The sequence below is a fragment of the Procambarus clarkii genome, chromosome 31, assembly GCF_040958095.1.
Source record: "Procambarus clarkii isolate CNS0578487 chromosome 31, FALCON_Pclarkii_2.0, whole genome shotgun sequence".
Classification (NCBI taxonomy): Eukaryota; Metazoa; Arthropoda; class Malacostraca; order Decapoda; family Cambaridae; genus Procambarus; species Procambarus clarkii.
In genome coordinates, this window is record NC_091180.1 from 6,713,217 (window position 1) to 6,727,329 (window position 14,113).

Below are 14,113 nucleotides of genomic sequence, written 5' to 3' on the forward strand. Positions count from 1 at the left end.
GGTGTATACTGGTGGTGGGGTAGCCTGCTGAGGTGTATACTGGTGGTGGGGTAGCCTGCTGTGGTGTATACTGGTGGAGGGTTAGCCTGCTGAGGTGTATGCTGGTGGTGGGGTAGCCTGCTCTGGTGTATACTGGTAGTGTGGTAGCCTGCTGTGGTGTATACTGGCGGTGGGGTAGCTTGCTGTAGTGTATACTGGTGGTGGGGTAGCCTGCTGTTGTGTATACTGGTGGTGGGGTAGCCTGCTGTAGTGTATACTGGTGGTGGGGTAGCCTGCTGTGGTGTATAGACTGGTGGTGGGGTAGCCTGCTGTAGTGTATACTGGTGGTTGGGTAGCCTACTGTAGTGTATTCTGGTGGTGGGGTAGCCTGCTGTGGTATATACTGGTGGTGGGGTAGCCTGCTGTAGTGTATACTGGTGGTGGGGTAGCCTGCTGTGGTGAATACTGGTGGTGGGGTTGCCTGCTGTGGTGTATAGACTGGTGGTGGGGTAGCCTGCTGTGGAGTATGGACAGGTGGTGGGGTTGGCTGTTGTGGTGTATACTGATGGTGGGGTTGCCTGCTGTGGAGTATACTGGTGGTGGGGTAGCCTGCTGTGGTGTACACTGGTGGAGGGGTAGCCTGCTGTGGTGTATACTGGTGGTGGGGTAGTCTGCTGTGGTGTATACTGGTGGTGGGGTAGCCTGCTGTGGTGTACACTGGTGGAGGGGTAGCCTGCTGTGGTGTATACTGGTGGTGGGGTAGCCTGCTGTGGAGTATACTGGTGGTGGGGTAGCCTGCTGTGGTCTACACTGGTGGAGGGGTAGCCTGTTGTGGTGTATACTGGTGGTGGGGTAGCCTGCTGTGGTGTACACTGTAGCCTGCTGTGGTTTATACTGGTGTTGGGGTAGCCTGTTGTGGTGTATACTGGTGGTGGAGTAGCCTGCTGTGGTGTATACTGGTGGTGGGGTTGCCTGCTGTGGTGTACACTAGTGGTGGGGTAGCCTGCTGTGGTGTATAGACTGGTTACGGTGGGGTAGCCTGCTGTGGTGTATAGACTGGTGGTTGGGTAGCCTGCTGTGGTGTATACTGGTGGTGGTGTAGCCTGCTGTGGTGTATACTGTTGGTGGGGTAGCCTGCTGTGGTGTATACTGGTGGTGGGGTTGCCTGCTGTGATGTATACTTTGGTTGTGGGGTAGCCTGCTGTAGTGTATACTGGTGGTGGGGTAGCCTGCTGTGGTGTATACTGGTGGTGGGGTAGCCTGCTGGGGTGTATACCGGTGGTGGGCTAGCCTGCTGGGGTGTATACTGGTGGTGGGGTAGTATACTGTGGTGTATACTGGTGGTGGGGTAGCCGGCTGTGGTGTATACTGGTGGTGAGGTTGCCTGCTGTGGTGTATACTGGTGGTGAGGTAGGCTGTTATGGAGAATACTGGTGGTGGGGTAGCCTGCTGTGGTGTATACTGGTGTTGAGGTAGCATGCTGTGGTGTATACCGTTATTGGAGTAGCCTGCTGTGGTGTATACTGGTGGTGGGGTATCCTGCTGTGGTTAATACAGGTGGTGGGGTAGCTAGCTGTGGTGTATACTGGTGGTGGGGTAGCCTGCTGTGGTGTATACTGGTAGTGTGGTAGCCTGCTGTTGTGTATACTGGTGGTGGGGTAGCCTGCTGTAGTGTATACTGGTGGTGAGGTAGCCTGCTGTTGTGTATACTGGTAGTGTGGTAGCCTGGTGTGGTGTATACTGGTAATGTGGTAGCCTGGTGTGGTGTATACTGGTGGTGGGGTAGCCTGCTGTAGTGTATACTGGTGGTGAGGTAGCCTGCTGTTGTGTATACTGGTAGTGTGGTAGAATGCTGTGGTGTATACTGGTTGTGGGGTAGCCTGCTGTTGTGTATACTGGTAGTGTGGTAGAATGCAGTGGTGTATACTGGTAGTGGGGTAGCCTGCTGTGGTGTATACTGGTTGTGGGGTTGCCTGCTGTTGTGTATACTGGTAGTGTGGTAGAATGCTGTGGTGTATACTGGTGGTGGGGTAGCCTGCTGTGGTGTATACTGGTGGAGGGGTAGCCTGCTGTGGTGTTTACTGGTGGTGGGGTAGCCTGCTGTAGTGTATACAGGTGGTGGGGTAGCCTGCTGAGGTGTATACTGGTGGTGGGGTAGCCTGCTGTAGTGTATACTGGTTGTGGGGTAGCCTGCTGTTGTGTATACTGGTAGTGTGGTAGAATGCTGTGGTGTATACTGGTTGTGGGGTAGCCTGCTGTTGTGTATACTGGTAGTGTGGTAGAATGCTGTGGTGTATACTGGTGGTGGGGTAGCCTGCTGGGGTGTATACTGGTGGTGGGGTAGCCTGCTGTGGTGTATACTGGTGGTGGGGTAGCCTGCTGTAGTGTATACTGGTGGTGGGGTAGCCTGCTGTGGTGAATACTGGTGGTGGGGTAGCCTGCTGGGGTGTATACTGGTGGTGGGGTAGCCTGCTGTGGTGTATACTGGTGGTGGGGTAGCCTGCTGGGGTGTATACTGGTGGTGGGGTAGCCTGATGTGGTGTATACTGGTAGTGTGGTAGTCTGATGTGGTGTATACTGGTGGTGGGGTAGCCTGCTGAGGTGTATACTGGTGGTGGGGTAGCCTGCTGTGGTGTATACTGGTGGAGGGTTAGCCTGCTGAGGTGTATGCTGGTGGTGGGGTAGCCTGCTCTGGTGTATACTGGTAGTGTGGTAGCCTGCTGTGGTGTATACTGGTGGTGGGGTAGCTTGCTGTAGTGTATACTGGTGGTGGGGTAGCCTGCTGTTGTGTATACTGGTGGTGGGGGTAGCCTGCTGTAGTGTATACTGGTGGTGGGGTAGCCTGCTGTGGTGTATAGACTGGTGGTGGGGTAGCCTGCTGTAGTGTATACTGGTGGTTGGGTAGCCTACTGTAGTGTATTCTGGTGGTGGGGTAGCCTGCTTTGGTATATACTGGTGGTGGGGTAGCCTGCTGTAGTGTATACTGGTGGTGGGGTAGCCTGCTGTGGTGAATACTGGTGGTGGGGTAGCCTGCTGTGGTGTATAGACTGGTGGTGGGGTAGCCTGCTGTGGAGTATAGACAGGTGGTGGGGTTGGCTGTTGTGGTGTATACTGATGGTGGGGTTGCCTGCTGTGGAGTATACTGGTGGTGGGGTAGCCTGCTGTGGTGTACACTGGTGGAGGGGTAGCCTGCTGTGGTGTATACTGGTGGTGGGGTAGTCTGCTGTGGTGTATACTGGTGGTGGGGTAGCCTGCTGTGGTGTGCACTGGTGGAGGGGTAGCCTGCTGTGGTGTATACTGGTGGTGGGGTAGCCTGCTGTGGAGTATACTGGTGGTGGGGTAGCCTGCTGTGGTCTACACTGGTGGAGGGGTAGCCTGTTGTGGTGTATACTGGTGGTGGGGTAGCCTGCTGTGGTGTACACTGTAGCCTGCTGTGGTTTATACTGGTGTTGGGGTAGCCTGTTGTGGTGTATACTGGTGGTGGAGTAGCCTGCTGTGGTGTATACTGGTGGTGGGGTTGCCTGCTGTGGTGTACACTAGTGGTGGGGTAGCCTGCTGTGGTGTATAGACTGGTTACGGTGGGGTAGCCTGCTGTGGTGTATAGACTGGTGGTTGGGTAGCCTGCTGTGGTGTATACTGGTGGTGGTGTAGCCTGCTGTGGTGTATACTGTTGGTGGGGTAGCCTGCTGTGGTGTATACTGGTGGTGGGGTTGCCTGCTGTGATGTATACTTTGGTTGTGGGGTAGCCTGCTGTAGTGTATACTGGTGGTGGGGTAGCCTGCTGTGGTGTATACTGGTGGTGGGGTAACCTGCTGGGGTGTATACCGGTGGTGGGCTAGCCTGCTGGGGTGTATACTGGTGGTGGGGTAGTATACTGTGGTGTATACTGGTGGTGGGGTAGCCGGCTGTGGTGTATACTGGTGGTGAGGTTGCCTGCTGTGGTGTATACTGGTGGTGAGGTAGGCTGTTATGGAGAATACTGGTGGTGGGGTAGCCTGCTGTGGTGTATACTGGTGTTGAGGTAGCATGCTGTGGTGTATACTGTTATTGGAGTAGCCTGCTGTGGTGTATACTGGTGGTGGGGTATCCTGCTGTGGTTAATACAGGTGGTGGGGTAGCTAGCTGTTGTGTATACTGGTGGTGGGGTAGCCTGCTGTTGTGTATACTGGTGGTGGGGTAGCCTGGTGTGGTGTATACTGGTAATGTGGTAGCCTGGTGTTGTGTATACTGGTAGTGTGGTAGCCTGGTGTGGTGTATACTGGTGGTGGGGTAGCCTGGTGTTGTGTATACTGGTGGTGGGGTAGCCTGGTGTGGTGTATACTGGTAATGTGGTAGCCTGGTGTTGTGTATACTGGTAGTGTGGTAGCCTGGTGTTGTGTATACTGGTGGTGGGGTAGCCTGGTGTTGTGTATACTGGTGGTGGGGTAGCCTGGTGTGGTGTATACTGGTAATGTGGTAGCCTGGTGTTGTGTATACTGGTAGTGTGGTAGCCTGGTGTTGTGTATACTGGTGGTGGGGTAGCCTGGTGTTGTGTATACTGGTGGTGGGTAGCCTGGTGTCGTGTATACTGGTAATGTGGTAGCCTGGTGTTGTGTATACTGGTAGTGTGGTAGCCTGGTGTGGTGTATACTGGTAATGTGGTAGCCTGGTGTTGTGTATACTGGTGGTGAGGTAGCCTGCTGTTGTGTATACTGGTAGTGTGGTAGCCTGGTGTGGTGTATACTGGTAGTGTGGTAGCCTGGTGTGGTGTATACTGGTGGTGGGGTAGCCTGCTGTAGTGTATACTGGTAATGTGGTAGCCTGGTGTTGTGTATACTGGTGGTGGGGTAGCCTGGTGTTGTGTATACTGGTAGTGTGGTAGCCTGGTGTGGTGTATACTGGTAGTGTGGTAGCCTGGTGTGGTGTATACTGGTGGTGGGGTAGCCTGCTGTAGTGTATACTGGTGGTGAGGTAGCCTGCTGTTGTGTATACTGGTAGTGTGGTAGAATGCTGTGGGGTATACTGGTTGTGGGGTAGCCTGCTGTTGTGTATACTGGTAGTGTGGTAGAATGCAGTGGTGTATACTGGTAGTGGGGTAGCCTGCTGTGGTGTATACTGGTTGTGGGGTTGCCTGCTGTTGTGTATACTGGTAGTGTGGTAGAATGCTGTGGTGTATACTGGTGGTGGGGTAGCCTGCTGTGGTGTATACTGGTGGAGGGGTAGCCTGCTGTGGTGTTTACTGGTGGTGGGGTAGCCTGCTGTAGTGTATACAGGTGGTGGGGTAGCCTGCTGAGGTGTATACTGGTGGTGGGGTAGCCTGCTGTGGTGTATACTGGTGGAGGGTTAGCCTGCTGAAGTGTATGCTGGTGGTGGGGTAGCCTGCTCTGGTGTATACTGGTAGTGTGGTAGCCTGCTGTGGTGTATACTGGTGGTGGGGTAGCCTGCTGTTGTGTATACTCGTGGTGGGGTAGCCTGCTGTAGTGTATACTGGTGGTGGGGTAGCCTGCTGTGGTGTATAGACTGGTGGTGGGGTAGCCTGCTGTAGTGTATACTGGTAGTGGGGTAGCCTACTGTAGTGTATTCTCGTGGTGGGGTAGCCTGCTGTGGTATATACTGGTGGTGGGGTAGCCTGCTGTAGTGTATACTGGTGGTAGGGTAGCCTGCTGTGGTGAATACTGGTGGTGGGGTAGCCTGCTGTGGTGTATAGACTGGTGGTGGGGTAGCCTGCTGTGGTGTATAGACAGGTGGTGGGGTTGGCTGTTGTGGTGTATACTGATGGTGGGGTTGCCTGCTGTGGAGTATACTGGTGGTGGGGTAGCCTGCTGTGGTGTACACTGGTGGAGGGGTAGCCTGCTGTGGTGTATACTGGTGGTGGGGTAGTCTGCTGTGGTGTATACTGGTGGTGGGGTAGCCTGCTGTGGTGTACACTGGTGGAGGGGTAGCCTGCTGTGGTGTATACTGGTGGTGGGGTAGCCTGCTATGGAGTATACTGGTGGTGGGGTAGCCTGCTGTGGTGTACACTGGTGGAGGGGTTGCCTGTTGTGGTGTATACTGGTGGTGGGGTAGCCTGCTGTGGTGTACACTGTAGCCTGCTGTGGTTTATACTGGTGTTGGGGTAGCCTGTTGTGGTGTATACTGGTGGTGGAGTAGCCTGCTGTGGTGTATACTGGTGGTGGGGTTGCCTGCTGTGGTGTACACTAGTGGTGGGGTAGCCTGCTGTGGTGTATAGACTGGTTACGGTGGGGTAGCCTGCTGTGGTGTATAGACTGGTGGTTGGGTAGCCTGCTGTGGTGTATACTGGTGGTGGTGTAGCCTGCTGTGGTGTATACTGTTGGTGGGGTAGCCTGCTGTGGTGTATACTGGTGGTGGGGTTGCCTGCTGTGATGTATACTTTGGTGGTGGGGTAGCCTGCTGTAGTGTATACTGGTGGTGGGGTAGCCTGCTGTGGTGTATACTGGTGGTGGGGTAGCCTGCTGTGGTGTATACTGGTGGTGGGGTAGCCTGCTGAGGTGTATACTGGTGGTGGGGCTGCCAGCTTTGATGTATACTTTGGTGGTGGGTTAGCCTGCTGTGGTGTATACTGGTGGTGGGGTAGCCTGCTGTGGTGTATACTGGTGGTGGGGTAGCCTGCTGGGGTGTATACTGGTGGTGGGGTAGCCTGATGTGGTGTATACTGGTAGTGTGGTAGCCTGCTGTGTTGTATACTGGTGGTGGGGTAGCTTGCTGTGGTGAATACTGGTGGTGGGGTAGCCTGCTGGGGTGTATACTGGTGGTGGGGTAGCCTGCTGTGGTGTATACTGGTGGTGGGGTAGCCTGCTGGGGTGTATACTGGTGGTGGGGTAGCCTGATGTGGTGTATACTGGTAGTGTGGTAGTCTGATGTGGTGTATACTGGTGGTGGGGTAGCCTGCTGAGGTGTATACTGGTGGTGGGGTAGCCTGCTGTGGTGTATACTGGTGGAGGGTTAGCCTGCTGAGGTGTATGCTGGTGGTGGGGTAGCCTGCTCTGGTGTATACTGGTAGTGTGGTAGCCTGCTGTGGTGTATACTGGTGGTGGGGTAGCTTTCTGTAGTGTATACTGGTGGTGGGGTAGCCTGCTGTTGTGTATACTGGTGGTGGGGTAGCCTGCTGTAGTGTATACTGGTGGTGGGGTAGCCTGCTGAGGTGTATAGACTGGTGGTGGGGTAGCCTGCTGTAGTGTATACTGGTAGTGGGGTAGCCTACTGTAGTGTATTCTCGTGGTGGGGTAGCCTGCTGTGGTATATACTGGTGGTGGGGTAGCCTGCTGTAGTGTATACTGGTGGTGGGGTAGCCTGCTGTAGTGTATACTGGTGGTGGGGTAGCCTGCTGTGGTGAATACTGGTGGTGGGGTAGCCTGCTGTGGTGTATAGACTGGTGGTGGGGTAGCCTGCTGTGGTGTATAGACAGGTGGTGGGGTTGGCTGTTGTGGTGTATACTGATGGTGGGGTTGCTGCTGTGGAGTATACTGGTGGTTGGGTAGCCTGCTGTGGTGTACACTGGTGGAGGGGTAGCCTGCTGTGGTGTATACTGGTGGTGGGGTAGTCTGCTGTGGTGTATACTGGTGGTGGGGTAGCCTGCTGTGGTGTACACTGGTGGAGGGGTAGCCTGCTGTGGTGTATGCTGGTGGTGGGGTAGCCTGCTATGGAGTATACTGGTGGTGGGGTAGCCTGCTGTGGTGTACACTGGTGGAGGGGTTGCCTGTTGTGGTGTATACTGGTGGTGGGGTAGCCTGCTGTGGTGTACACTGTAGCCTGCTGTGTTTTATACTGGTGTTGGGGTAGCCTGTTGTGGTGTATACTGGTGGTGGAGTAGCCTGCTGTGGTGTATACTGGTGGTGGGGTTGCCTGCTGTGGTGTACACTAGTGGTGGGGTAGCCTGCTGTGGTGTATAGACTGGTTACGGTGGGGTAGCCTGCTGTGGTGTATAGACTGGTGGTTGGGTAGCCTGCTGTGGTGTATACTGGTGGTGGTGTAGCCTGCTGTGGTGTATACTGTTGGTGGGGTAGCCTGCTGTGGTGTATACTGTTGGTGGGGTAGCCAGCTGTGGTGTATACTGGTGGTGGGGTTGCCTGCTGTGATGTATACTTTGGTGGTGGGGTAGCCTGCTGTAGTGTATACTGGTGGTGGGGTAGCCTGCTGTGGTGTATACTGGTGGTGGGGCTGCCAGCTTTGATGTATACTTTGGTGGTGGGGTAGCCTGCTGTGGTGTATACTGGTGGTGGGTAGCCTGCTGTGGTGTATACTGGTGGTGGGGTAGCCTGCTGTGGTGTATACTGGTAGTGGGGTAGCGTGCTGGGGTGTATACTGGTGGTGGGGTAGCCTGATGTGGTGTATACTGGTAGTGTGGTAGCCTGCTGTGGTGTATACTGATGGTGGGGTAGCCTGCTGTGGTGTATACTGGTGGTGGGGTAGCCTGCTGTGGTGTATACTGGTGGTGGGGTAGCCTGCTGGGGTGTATACTGGTGGTGGGGTAGCCTGATGTGGTGTATACTGGTAGTGTGGTAGGCTGATGTGGTGTATTCTGGAGGTGGGGTAGCCTGCTGAGGTGTATACTGGTGGTGGGGTAGCCTGCTTTGGTGTATACTCGTGGAGGGTTAGCCTGCTGAGGTGTATGCTGGTGGTGGGGTAGCCTGCTGTGGTGTATACTGGTAGTGTGGTAGCCTGCTGTGGTGTATACTGGTGGTGGGGTAGCTTGCTGTAGTGTATACTGGTGGTGGGGTAGCCTGCTGTGGTGTATACTGGTGGTGGGGTAGCCTGCTGTAGTGTATACTGGTGGTGGGGTAGCCTGCTGTGGTGTATAGACTGGTGGTGGGGTAGCCTGCTGTAGTGTATACTGGTGGTGGGGTAGCCTACTGTAGTGTATACTGGTGGTGGGGTAGCCTGCTGTGGTATATACTGGTGGTGGGGTAGCCTGCTGTAGTGTATACTGGTGGTGGGGTAGCCTGCTGTGGTGAATACTGGTGGTGGGGTAGCCTGCTGTGGTGTATAGACTGGTGGTGGGGTAGCCTGCTGTGGTGTATAGACTGGTGAGGGGGGGTAGCCTGCTGTGGTGTATACTGGTGGTGGGGTAGCCTGCTGTGGAATATACTGTTGGTGGGGTAGCCTGCTGTGGAATATACTGTTGGTGGGGTAGCCTGCTGTGGTGTATACTGGTGGTGGGGTTGGCTGTTGTGGTGTATACTGATGGTGGGGTTGCCTGCTGTGGAATATACTGTTGGTGGGGTAGCCTGCTGTGGTGTACACTGGTGGAGGGGTATCCTGCTGTGGTGTATACTGGTGGTGGGGTAGTTTGCTGTGGTGTATACTGGTGGTGGGGTAGCCTGCTGTGGTGTACACTGGTGGAGGGGTAGCCTGCTGTGATGTATAGACTGGTGAGGGGGGGTAGCCTGCTGTGGTGTATACTGGTGGTGGGGTAGCCTGCAGTGGAGTATACTGGTGGTGGGGTAGCCTGCTGTGGTGTACACTGGTGGAGGGGTAGCCTGTTGTGGTGTATACTGGTGGTGGGGTAGCCTGCTGTGGTGTACACTGTAGCCTGCTGTAGTTTATACTGGTGGTGGGGTAGCCTGTGTTGGTGTATACTGGTGGTGGGGTAGCCTGCTGTGGTGTATACACTGGTGGTGGAGTAGCCTGCTGTGGTGTATACTGGTGGTGGGGTAGCCTGCTGTAGTGCATACTGGTGGTGGGGTAGCCTGCTGTGGTGAATACTGGTGGTGGGGTAGCCTGCTGTGGTGTATACTGGTGGTGGGGTAGCCTGCTGTGGTGTATACTGGTGGTGGTGTTGCCAGCTGTGGTGTATACTGGTGGTGGGGTAGCCTGCTGTATTGCATACTGGTGGTGGGGTAGCCTGCTGTGGTGAATACTGGTGGTGGGGTAGCCTGCTGTGGTGTATACTGGTGGTGGGGTTGCCTGCTGTGGTGTATACTGGTGGTGGGGTAGCCTGCTGTGGTGTATATTGGTGGTGGGGTAGCCTGCTGTGGTGTATACTGGTGGTGGGGTAGCCTGCTGTAGTGCATACTGGTGGTGGGGTAGCCTGCTGTGGTGAATACTGGTGGTGGGGTAGCCTGCTGTGGTGTATACTGGTGGTGGGGTAGCCTCCTGGCGTGTATATTGGTGGTGGGGTTGCCAGCTGTGGTGTATACTGGTGGTGGGGTAGCCTGTTGTGGTGTATACTGGTGGTGGGGTAGCCTACTGTAGTGCATACTGGTGGTGGGGTAGCCTGCTGTAGTGCATACTGGTGGTGGGGTAGCCTGTTGTGGTGTATACTGGTGGTGGGGTAGCCTGCTGTGGTGTACACTGTAGCCTGCTGTAGTTTATACTGGTGGTGGGGTAGCCTGTGTTGGTGTATACTGGTGGTGGGGTAGCCTGCTGTGGTGTATACACTGGTGGTGGAGTAGCCTGCTGTGGTGTATACTGGTGGTGGGGTAGCCTGCTGTAGTGCATACTGGTGGTGGGGTAGCCTGCTGTGGTGAATACTGGTGGTGGGGTAGCCTGCTGTGGTGTATACTGGTGGTGGGGTAGCCTGCTGTGGTGTATACTGGTGGTGGTGTTGCCAGCTGTGGTGAATACTGGTGGTGGGGTAGCCTGCTATAGTGCATACTGGTGGTGGGGTAGAATGCTGTGGTGAATACTGGTGGTGGGGTAGCCTGCTGTGGTGTATACTGGTGGTGGGGTTGCCTGCTGTGGTGTATACTGGTGGTGGGGTAGCCTGCTGTGGTGTATATTGGTGGTGGGGTAGCCTGCTGTGGTGTATACTGGTGGTGGGGTAGCCTGCTGCAGTGCATACTGGTGGTGGGGTAGCCTGCTGTGGTGAATACTGGTGGTGGGGTAGCCTGCTGTGGTGTATACTGGTGGTGGGGTATCCTCCTGGCGTGTATACTGGTGGTGGGGTTGCCAGCTGTGGTGTATACTGGTGGTGGGGTAGCCTGTTGTGGTGTATACTGGTGGTGGGGTAGCCTACTGTAGTGCATACTGGTGGTGGGGTAGCCTGCTGTAGTGCATACTGGTGGTGGGGTAGCCTGCTGTGGTGTATACTGGTGGTGGGGTAGCCTGTTGTGGTGTATACTGGTGGTGGGGTAGCCTGCTGTAGTGCATACTGGTGGTGGGGTAGCCTGCTGTGGTGTATATTGGTGGTGGGGTAGCCTGCTGTGGTGTATACTGGTGGTGGGGTAGCCTGCTGTAGTGCATACTGGTGGTGGGGTAGCCTGCTGTGGTGAATACTGGTGGTGGGGTACCCTGCTGTGGTGTATACTGGTGGTAGGGTAGCCTGCTGGCGTGTATACTGGTGGTGGGGTAGCCTGCTGGCGTGTATACTGGTGGTGGGGTTGCCAGCTGTGGTGTATACTGGTGGCGGGGTAGCCTGCTGTGGTGTATACTGGTAGTGGGGTAGCCTGCTGTGGTGTATACTGGTGGTGGGGTAGCCTGCTGTAGTGCATACTGGTGGTGGGGTAGCCTGCTGTAGTGCATTCTGGTGGTGGGGTAGCCTGCTGTGGTGTTTACTGGTGGTGGGGTAGCCTGCTGTGGTGTATACTGGTGGTGGGGTAGCCTGCTGTAGTGCATACTGGTGGTGGGCTAGCCTGCTGTAGTGCATTCTGGTGGTGGGGTAGCCTGCTGTGGTGTATACTGGTGGTGGTGTAGCCTGATGTGGTGTATATTGGTGGTGGGGTAGCCTGCTGTGGTGTATACTGGTGGTGGGGTAGCCTGCTGTAGTGCATACTGGTGGTGGGGTAGCCTGCTGTGGTGTATATTGGTGGTGGGGTAGCCTGCTGTGGTGTATACTGGTGGTGGGGTAGCCTGCTGTGGTGTATATTGGTGGTGGGGTAGCCTGCTGTGGTGTATATTGGTGGTGGGGTAGCCTGCTGGGGTGTGTGGGGTAGCCTGCTGGGGTGTATACTGGTGGTAGGGTTGCTTGCTGGGGTGTATACTGGTGGTGGGGTATCCTGCTGTGGTGTATACTGGGGGTGGGGTAGCCTGCTGTAGTGTATACTGGTGGTGGGGTTGCCAGCTGTGGTGTATACTGGGGGTGGGGTAGCCTGCTGTGGTGGGATAGCCTGGTGGTGAGGTAGCCTGCTGTGGTGTATAAACTGGTGACGCGGGGTAGCCTGCTGTGGTGTATAGACTGGTGGTGGGGTAGCCTGCTGTGGTGTATAGACTAGTGGTGGGGTAGCCTCCTGTAGTGTATAGACTGGTGGTGGGGTAGCGTGCTGTGGTGTATAGCCTGGTGGTGAGGTAGCCTGCTGTGGTGTAAAGACTGGTGATAGGGTAGCCTGCTGTTGTGTATAGCCTGGTTGTGAGGTAACCTGCTGTGGTGTATACTGCTGGTGGGGTAGCCTGCTGTGGTGTACACTGGTGGTGGGGTTGGCTGCTGGCGTGTATAGACTGGTGGTGGGGTAGCCTGCTGGGGTGTAAAGAGTGGTGATAGGGTAGCCTGCTGTGGTGTATAGCTTGGTGGTGAGGTAGCCTGCTGTGTTGTATAGACTGGAAGTGGGGTAGCCTGCTGTGGGGCATAGCTTGGTGGTGGGGTAGCCTGCTGTGGTGTACAGACAGGTGGTGGAGTAGCCTGCTGTGGTGTATACTGGTGGAGGGGGTAGCCTGCTGGGGTGTATACTGTTGGTGGGGTAGCCTGTTGTGGAGTATACTGGTGGTGGGGTAGCCTGCTTGGGTGTATACTGGTGGTTGGGTAGCCTGCTGGGGTGTATACTGGTGGTGGGGTATCCTGCTGTGGTGTATACTGGTGGTGGGGTAGCCTGCTGTGGTGTACAGACTGGTGGTGGGGTAGCCTGCTGTGGTGTCGACTGGTGGAGAGGTAGCCTGCTGGTGTGTATACTGGTGGTGGGGTAGCCTGCTGTGGTCAATACTGCTGGTGGGGTAGCCTGCTGGGGTGTATAGACTAGTGAGGGGGTAGCCTGCTTTGGTGTATAGACTGGTGGTGGGGAATCCTGCTGTGGTGTATAGACGGGTGGTGTGGTAGCCTGCTGTGGTGTAAAGACTGGTAGTGAGGTAGCCTGCTGTGGTGTATAGACTGGTGGTGGGGTAGCCTGCTGTGGGGTATAGACTGGTTGTGAGGTAGCATGCTGTTGGCCATAGCTTGGTGGTGGGGTAGCCTGCTGTGGTGTACAGACTGGTGGTGGGGTAGCCTGCTGTGGTGTATACTGGTGGAGAGGTAGCCTACTGGTGTGTATACTGGTGGTGGGGTAGCCTGCTGTGGTGTACACTGGTGGAGGGGTAGCCTGTTGTGGTGTATACTGGTAGTAGGATAGCCTGCTGTGATGTATAGACTGGTGAGGGGGGTAGCCTGCTGTGGAGTATACTGGTGGTGGGGTAGCCTGCTGTGGTGTATAGACTGATGGTGGGGTAGCCTGCTGTGGTGTATAGACAGGTGGTGGGGTTGCCTGCGGTGGTGTATACTTGTATTGGGGTAGTCTGCTGTGGTGTATACTGGTGGTGGGGTAGCCTGCTGTGGAGTATACTGGTGGTGGAGTAGCCTGCTGTGGTGTACACTGGTGGAAAGGTAGCCTGCTGTGGTGTAGACTGGTGGTGGGGTAGTCTGCTGTGGTGTATACAGGTGGTGGGGTAGCCTGCTGTGGTGTATACTGGTAGTAGGATAGCCTGCTGTGATGTATAGACTGGTGAGGGGGGGTAGCATGCTGTGGAGTATACTGGTGGTGGGGTAGCCTGCTGTGGTGTATAGACTGGTGGTGGGGTAGCCTGCTATGGTGTATAGACTGGTGGTGGGGTAGCCTGCTGTGGTGTATAGACTGGTGGTGGGGTAGCCTGCTGTGGTATACACTGGTGGTGGGGTAGCCTGCTGTGGTGCATACTGGTGGTGGGGTAGCCTGTTGTGGTGAATACTGGTGGTGGGGTAACATGCGGGGGTGTATAGTGGTGGTGGGGTAGCCTGCTGGCGTGTATAGACTGGTGATAGGGTAGCCTGCTGTGGTGTATAGCTTGGTGGTGAGGTAGCCTGCTGCGGTGTATAGACTGGTGGTGGGGTAGCATGCTGTGGCCCATAGCTTGGTGGTGGGGTAGCCTGCTGTGGTGTACAGGCAGGTGGTGGAGTTGCCTGCTGTGGTGTACACTGGTGGAGGGGGTAGCCTGCTGGAGTGTATACTGCTTGTGGGATAGCCTGTTGTGGAGTATA